Source organism: Dromiciops gliroides, chromosome 3 (assembly GCF_019393635.1).
Source record: "Dromiciops gliroides isolate mDroGli1 chromosome 3, mDroGli1.pri, whole genome shotgun sequence".
Classification (NCBI taxonomy): Eukaryota; Metazoa; Chordata; class Mammalia; order Microbiotheria; family Microbiotheriidae; genus Dromiciops; species Dromiciops gliroides.
The window spans coordinates 505,520,741-505,528,678 of NC_057863.1; positions in this window are offsets into that span (position 1 = coordinate 505,520,741).

Below are 7,938 nucleotides of genomic sequence, written 5' to 3' on the forward strand. Positions count from 1 at the left end.
ACCAGAACTTTGTACAGGGCTTGCCAAAAGTTATGATGTTTTGACTTTTTGAATATTATTTTTTCTTTATTTTCTCTACTTACAAGATTTAATTTTTCACACATAATATAAATTCATTTCTTACATATACTCTATATGATGCCATGGTATTATGAGTTTAAAAGAAAAAATAAAGGTGTTATTAAATATTGAAGCCCCCTCATGACTTTTGACCCACCTTGTAGATGAGGGAACTGCCTCTATGAATGTAAGCCAGTGCCTTCTCTGCAACTTAAGAGTCTAAGCCTTAGCTAGAGCACTGAGGGATTTAAGCAACTTGCCCAGAAACTGGCTCATAGAAAGAATATCTCAGAGGTTGTACTTGAACCCAGATCTTCTTGGTACCAAGGCCAGCTTTCTATCCACTATGTTAGGCTGTCTCTCTCAAATTTACTTTTTAAAAATACATTATTGGGGGCATCTAGGTGGCACAGTGGATAAAGCACTAGCCTTGGATTCAGGAGGACCTGAGTTCAAATCTGACCTTAATCATTTGACACTTACTAGCTGTGTTACCCTGGGCAAGTCACTTAACCCTCATTGCCCAATAAACAATTTTTTAAAAATACATTATCATGTACGAGCTCTCTCCCGAAAACACAGCTATGCTGTTATGTTGCCAGTTGGAGCATTTTCATGTGCAATCCTTTTTTCAAATTATACTGTTATGGAAATGTCTGTTTTATCCTATAAATTTAAAATAAATTTTAAAAAATACATTATCATCCCCAAATGTTGAAATCCTACCCACCTTTCAAAGCCCAGGTAAAATATCACTAATTCTCTGACCCTTTATTTTATCCTCTCTATCTAGAAATAATCTCATCTTGTTTTTTTTATTTAATTTTAAATTTATGGAATAAAACAAGAATTTCCATAATATAGTATAATAAAAAGATGATTGCACATGAAACTACAAATCTATTATTTACAACTTGATATTTCTTTTAAAATATATAATAGTTATGCAAGTTTCTTTTTTTTCTTCCCCTTCTCCCCACCCTATAAATGGCTATACCATTTAGGCACAAATATGTATATATAATATTTATTTATATATGTGCATATATATGCATAAATGAAAAATTCTATACATACTTTTATTGATTATTTCTCTGGATGCAGATAGCATCTTTCTAGTAATCTCATCTTTTAAATTCCTAGACTACTTTCTATATCCTTTATGTTCTTACCACATTCTATCCTGTGGCTAATAATAATAGCCCACAGTTTTGTAGAACTTTGTGGTTAATAAAATAAATTATTTTATAAGTTCCTTGAGAGCAGAGATCAGTCCTTATTTATTTCAGTATTCTTGATAGTGACAATGCTTGGTCTAGAAGTCACTCAGTGCTTCTGAACAAAGAATAAAATAACTTTCCCTAGTTTCTGAAAGGTGATAAATTTCCTCCAGATGGAGGAAAAGTAAAATACTCAGAAAAGCTTTCAAGGAGAACCAGAACAGAGCTCTAGATTCTTTCTTCATCAGGAAAGCTGAAATAGCTACCTCAGATCCCCAGTCAAAACTTTCCAAGATGCTCTTAGTCAGCCTGGAAATGTACTCTCAACACATTGAATATTAGAAATATGGATCTTTTGGGGGGCAGCTAGGTGGCACAGTGGATAAAGCACCAACCCTGGAGTCAGGAGCACCTGAATTCAAATTTGGCCTCAGACACTTGATCTTGGGCAAGTTACTTAACCCTCATTGCCCGACCCCCCAAAATTAAAACAAAGAAAAAAGAAATATGAATTTTTGTTTCAGGAAGGAACTTGGGTTTGTTGGGATTTTAAAATTGCAATCCAGTTTGAACTCTCCCTCCTACATAATTCTGGGCACAAGTTATTGTCCTTATACAATATCTGTCCAAGATTTTATATACTGATTGATCAGCTTAATGGTCTGCCCATCCAACTGTGTCATAGCTTGAATAACAGGTATTCTTTATGCACTTGGTTTTTCTTATGTGTGTTGTTAGAACTCTTTTGAGTCCTTGTGAAATTTATTTGGGATGCTCTCTAGTGTTCTGGGGCTTGATATTGTCAGCGAAATGTCATCCACTAAGCACCTGGAAAATGTCATCATCTATAGGAAATCTCTTTTCCATTTGGATTCTGCATTGGAAATACATCATAGCAGCAGCAAACACCTTTGTCAAGCAACCAGTCCTTGTTTATACCTTGATTCAATAGTGATAGCCATGGAAAAATCATTGAATAGATATTATCTTTCTTTCATCTGTCAAAGAATCTTGTATGATTTTAAAGTATATATGAGAGACACCTTAAGACTGAATTTTGGTCTGTGAATCACATGCTTGTTTGGTTTTAGTCAGGTCCAACTATTCATGACCCTATTTTGAGTTTTCTTGGCAAAGATACTGGAGAGGTTTACCATTTCCTTCTCTGGTTTATTTTATTTTATTTTTTGGTGAGGCGATTGGGGTTAAGTGACTTGCCCAGGGTCACACAGCTAGTAAGTGTTAAGTGTTGAGGGCCAGTGCTCTATCCACTGCATCACCTAGCTGCCCCTTCTCTGGTTTATTTTATAGATGTAAACAAGGTTAAGTGACTTGCCCAGCATCACACAGCTATTAAGTCTGAGACCAGATTTGAACTCAGAAAGATGAATCCTGAGTTGAAGCTCAATATTCCATCCACTGTGCCACCTAGTTGCCCTTTTCAATAAACACCAAACAATTAACATCATGGGATCTTACATTTTCTGGATCAGGTGCAATTGTAAAGATTCGATTAAATTTACATCACTCAGTCAGTCAATTTATGTGCCAAGAGCTGTTTTAAACACTGGGGCTATAAAAAGAAGCAAAAAAACCCCCCAAACAGTCACTGCCCTCAAGGAGCTCACAACCTAATGAGACAATAAGTAGATATGCACAAATAAGCCATATACAGGAAGAATGGGAAATAACTGATTGAGAGAGAAGGCACTAGAATTTAAAGGAGTTGGGAAAGGCTGGGATTTCAGTTGGGACTTGAAGGAAGCCAGGGAAGTCAGTAGGTAGAGATGAAGAGAGAGAGCATTCCAGGTATGGGAGACAGAAAAAGAAAATGCCTGGAAGCCAGACATAAAGTATTTTGTTTGTGGAACAGCCAGGTGGCCAATGTCACTGGATTTAAGAATACACATTGGGGAGTAACGTGTAAGAAAAATGTAAAGGTAGGGGCAGCTATGTGGCAGAGTGGATAGAGCACCGACCCTGGATTCAGGAGGACCTGAGTTCAAATCCTGCCTCCAGACCCTTGACACTTACTAGCTGTGTGACCCTAAGCAAGTCACTTGACCCCAATTGCCTCACACAAACAAAAAAAGACTGTAAAGGTAAGTGGGGGATAGGTTATGAAGAGCTTTGAATGACAGAGAATTTTTATATTTGATCCTAGAGGCAATTTAGGGAGTCACTGGAGTTTGAGGAGAGGACTAACGAAGAAAAGCAAAACATGTACATATGCATTGTTGAGATTTTTTAAAGATGTCATATGCTTTGAGGAAACTGTTTTTTTTTAAGAATTTAAAGATCTTACAGGTGAAGAGAAATGTAAGAATAATTTACTTATTATTTTTTTGGGGGGGGTGAGGCAATTGGGGTTAAGTGACTTGCCCAGGGTCACACAGCCAATAAGTGTTAAGTTTCTGAGGTCGGATTTGAACTCAGGTCCTCCTGACGCCAGGGCTGGTGCTCTTTCCACTGCACCACCTAGCTGCTCCTAGAATCATTTACTTATTTTCACCTCTTTAAGAGAAATAAAAAAGTGTTTCTCAAATCTGTTTTTCTCTGGTCTCTACCTGACTTAAACTATTTTTGGTGAATCAATAATCATCACATAGAGTGGAAAGCTTGTGAATGCAAAAAGAAAGAGTTAGATATGGTATTGTATCTAGAATCTGTATCATATTTTGTCCGTAATAGAATCAATTCACTGTTTATCTAAGACTTAGCTGTCTTATATTAAAAATTATATTAAAAAGTAAACCCATTTTAGACATACTGTTTACTGACAAAAAAGAAAAGGAAAGAAAAGAGAGAAGAGGAAAAGGAAAGACAAGGAAAGAAAAGAAAAAGTGAAAATGCCTGGGGAGGGGGGGAAGGGTGGTATCTGGTGCAAGGAAAAACAAGGAGGTCAGTGTCACTGGATCAAAGAGTACAAGGTGGGTGGTAGGGAGAGGACATAAAAATGGTAATTGTACTACCTCCCTGAAAGTGTTGAAAAGGTTCAGTGTTGTAAATGTGAAGATAATGCATATAAAAATAATGAATGCAAAAGCACTTTGTGATCATAAAATGTAAGCAATTATCTTAATTATCTAAATATCTTTCAGGGAAATAAAAAACTCAGTTCTATTCACTTTACCATGATTATCAAAGTTAATAATCTATGTGGCTACCAAGTTCTTTGGATGAAGACTCCTTAATGTAATTAATGATCAAGTCTCAGAAGATTTGTGAAAAAACCTCCACTGGATATGAAATTAGAAATAAAATAAAAATCTACATTTTTAGATTTTCCAATCTGTCCCTAGCACAGGGGTTACACCCAAGTGGTTTAGTAAATGGGCCAGCAAGAAGCACACATTCAGTAGGTTATAAGAGGAAGGAGAAAGGAGGCCAATTCCCTTTCTTGCTGTCTTTTGACTGCAATTTTCTTCAAAGTCAGCCACTGCTCCCTGTACCTTAGACGTCTAGATATGGTGGAAAAAAGATTTCTTTTTCATCTTCCTCCAGCAGTAATGGTGGTTTAAGCACATCCTATCAAGAAGATGAGCCTGAACTGAACCTCTAATCCCTAGCTACCTGAGCACAGGTAGTGATTAGTGATTCACAGAGTTCTTGGGTTTCTGAGTGAGCACCAGCTGCCTAGCAGGAGTTGCTTTCTGGCAACACATTGCTAAATCAGAAGAGAACAGGAAAATACTCAACCTGAAAGAACTAAAGAATCATGCCTAGACAGCTGGAAGATTTGGACCTTGTGGGTTGCTCAGATGGTACAAATTCAAGCTGAGACTGAAATATTTATTCATCAGTACCACAAAGTTATCTTTACCTTCTAGGAGAGTAAAGGTGCATACAAGAAAAAGAATATACATACATAGATGCGACGGGTTACTGTTTTATGTCTTAAATATTTGTTAATATGTTTTTGAATCTTATGTGTTTTAAGTGTTTCTTTTATGGTGGAGGAAATAAATGACTGCTCTATATCTAATATCTATTTTATATCATGCTTGCTATTTCTAGAAGAGACAGTTAGCTACTATTTTTGAAAATAAATTGTATTAACTTTTTTATATCACCTTTTCCCACTGCATATCCCCACCAGTCACCCCTTATAACAAAGATTTTTTTCTAAAAAGGAAAAGAAAAAAAATCAGCAAAATTGATCAATACATTGAAAAACCTGACAATATATGCAATGTTCCACAACTCTAGACCTCCTATCTTTGCACAAGAATGGGGGAAAGTGTCATTTTTTTATATCTCTTTTGGGGCTAACCTTATTCTTTTAAATTCTGTAATATTTGTTTTTAATTTTGAGGTGTGTGTGATTGTTCTTTTCATTTACGTTGTTGTTATCAATTGTATATATTGTTTTTTTGGTTCTGCTTACTTTACGTTATATCAATTCATGTAAGTCTTTCCATTCTCTGTATCCATCAACATTTTTTCTTACACCACAGTCGTTTTCTATTACATTCATGTGTCATCATTTGTTTAGCCATTCCATAATTGATGGGCACCAACTTTGTTTCCAGCTCTTTGCTAAGCATGTTTTGGTGCATATGAAGCTTTTTTGTTTTGTTTTGTTTTGTTTTAAATCAACTCCTGACCTCCTGGAAGAATATGCTTAGCAGTGCAATCTCTGGGACAAAGGGTAGAGACATTTTAATCACTTTATTTAAATGATTCCAAATAGCTTTCCAAAATGGTTGTTTCCAAAATCACAGCTCCACCAACAATGTATAAATGTGCTTACCTTTCCATAACCCATCAAACATTGATTATTCCCACCTTTTGCCATTTTTGCCAATTTTCTGGGTATGAGGTGAAATTTCAGGGTTATTGTGATTTGCATTTCTCTAATTATTGGTTTGAATATTCTTTCATATGGTTATTAGGTTGAAATTCTTTTTGGGGGGCAGCTAGGTGGCACAGTGGATAGAGTGCTGGTCCTAGATTCAGGAGGACCTGAGTTCAAATCCGGCCTCAGATACTTGACACTTATTGGCTGTGTGACCCTGGGCAAGTCGCTTAATCCTCATTGCCCTGAAAAAAAAATTTAAAAAAGAAAGGAAGGAAGAAAAAGAAATTCTTCTTTTGAGAAATGTTCATATTCTCTAACCACTTAACCTATTAGGAAATTACTTCAAGCTTTATATATTTAATAGTTGTCTCTCTTATCTATCTTGCACACCAAACTCTTATCTGAGAAATTTTATACAAATCTTCGCCTACCCCCAGCTTCACTTATTCTAGATTGATACATTTTCTTTATGCAGAAGCTCTTCAATTTCATGGAATCAAAATTATAGATTCTACCTTTTGTAATTGCCTCTATCCTATCTTTAGTTAAGAATGTATCTCCTACCCATAGCTCTAGGGAAAATTATTATATTGTTTAAAATCAACCATATGTGATTAAAGGTTGTCTATATCAAGAATGTCACTAGATCCCAATAACACTCTAGGAATACCAGAGATGGCTACAAGATATTTCTGATACCATTATGCCCAGGATCCACACAAAGCCTTATTTTGGCTTACCAGACTATAGAACTCTTGAGAGGTCTACTTTAAGCTTCTATTTTGGGTTACAGTTACTCATTTCAATCTGCCCTTGCTTTCAGGCTGTCCTTTCTGTAAAACTGCTTAATTGTGTCTGTAGGGTTCCTATATGGGAAATCTTTGTCAAAATCCTATATAATGTACCTAAATTCAATTGCATTTATTGCTTCATTTTAATGACATTTACATTTAAATTAATTTTTATAATTAAAGTATCTTTTCAAATGTAAAAAAAAATTCTATATAATGTAAATCTTCTGGAATCTGGGTAGAGAGTGCCACATCTCCTTTCTTTTTTTTTTTTTAGTGAGGCAATGGGGGTTAAGTGACTTGCCCAGGGTCACACAGCTAGTAAGTGTTAAGTGTCTGAGGCCAGATTTGAACTCAGGTCCTCCTGAATCCAGGGCTGGTGCTCTATCCACTGCGCCACCTAGCTGCCCCCACATCTCCTTTCTGACTCACTCTCCTCTACTAAATGACCTGATAAATTTCTTTCTAAAACTATTTCAGATTTTGGGGTGTTTTCATGAACATAGCTGTGAAAAATCTGCTTCTCTTCATTTTTTTTTATATTATGATCTTTAATATTCAGGTCATGTATTCATTTTGAATTTTTTGTGGAATATAAGGTAAGATACTGATCTAAATCTAATATTGATTCCAGGGTTTTGCTGGAGACAGCTCTGACCAGGTTGCTAGAGCCCATTGTTAAATTTTCAATGTGAACATTTACACCTCAGACATTGGCAAAGGCTACAAATCAAGGCTTGATTTTTTGTTAACTGGCTAGTTAACTGGCTAGGCTTTTGTTAACTGGCTAGACTTAAGAAAATAGAGAAAATGTTAACAAAGCAGATTAAACAAGTGTGTTGAACATACACCTCTACATCTCTACATATATGTGTGTAGATAGATAGATAGTTTTTTTCCCCTGGAAAGTGGGTTGTTAAACATTTATCAGATTACCACTACCTGTTACTCATTTTTGAAGAGACATATCTAAGTTTTGTTTTAGAGGTTTTCCCCCCTGTTATATTCTGGGACGGGGACACAACAAACCATAGAGAAATGAGAAAATCTGACTCTTCTCTTTGGG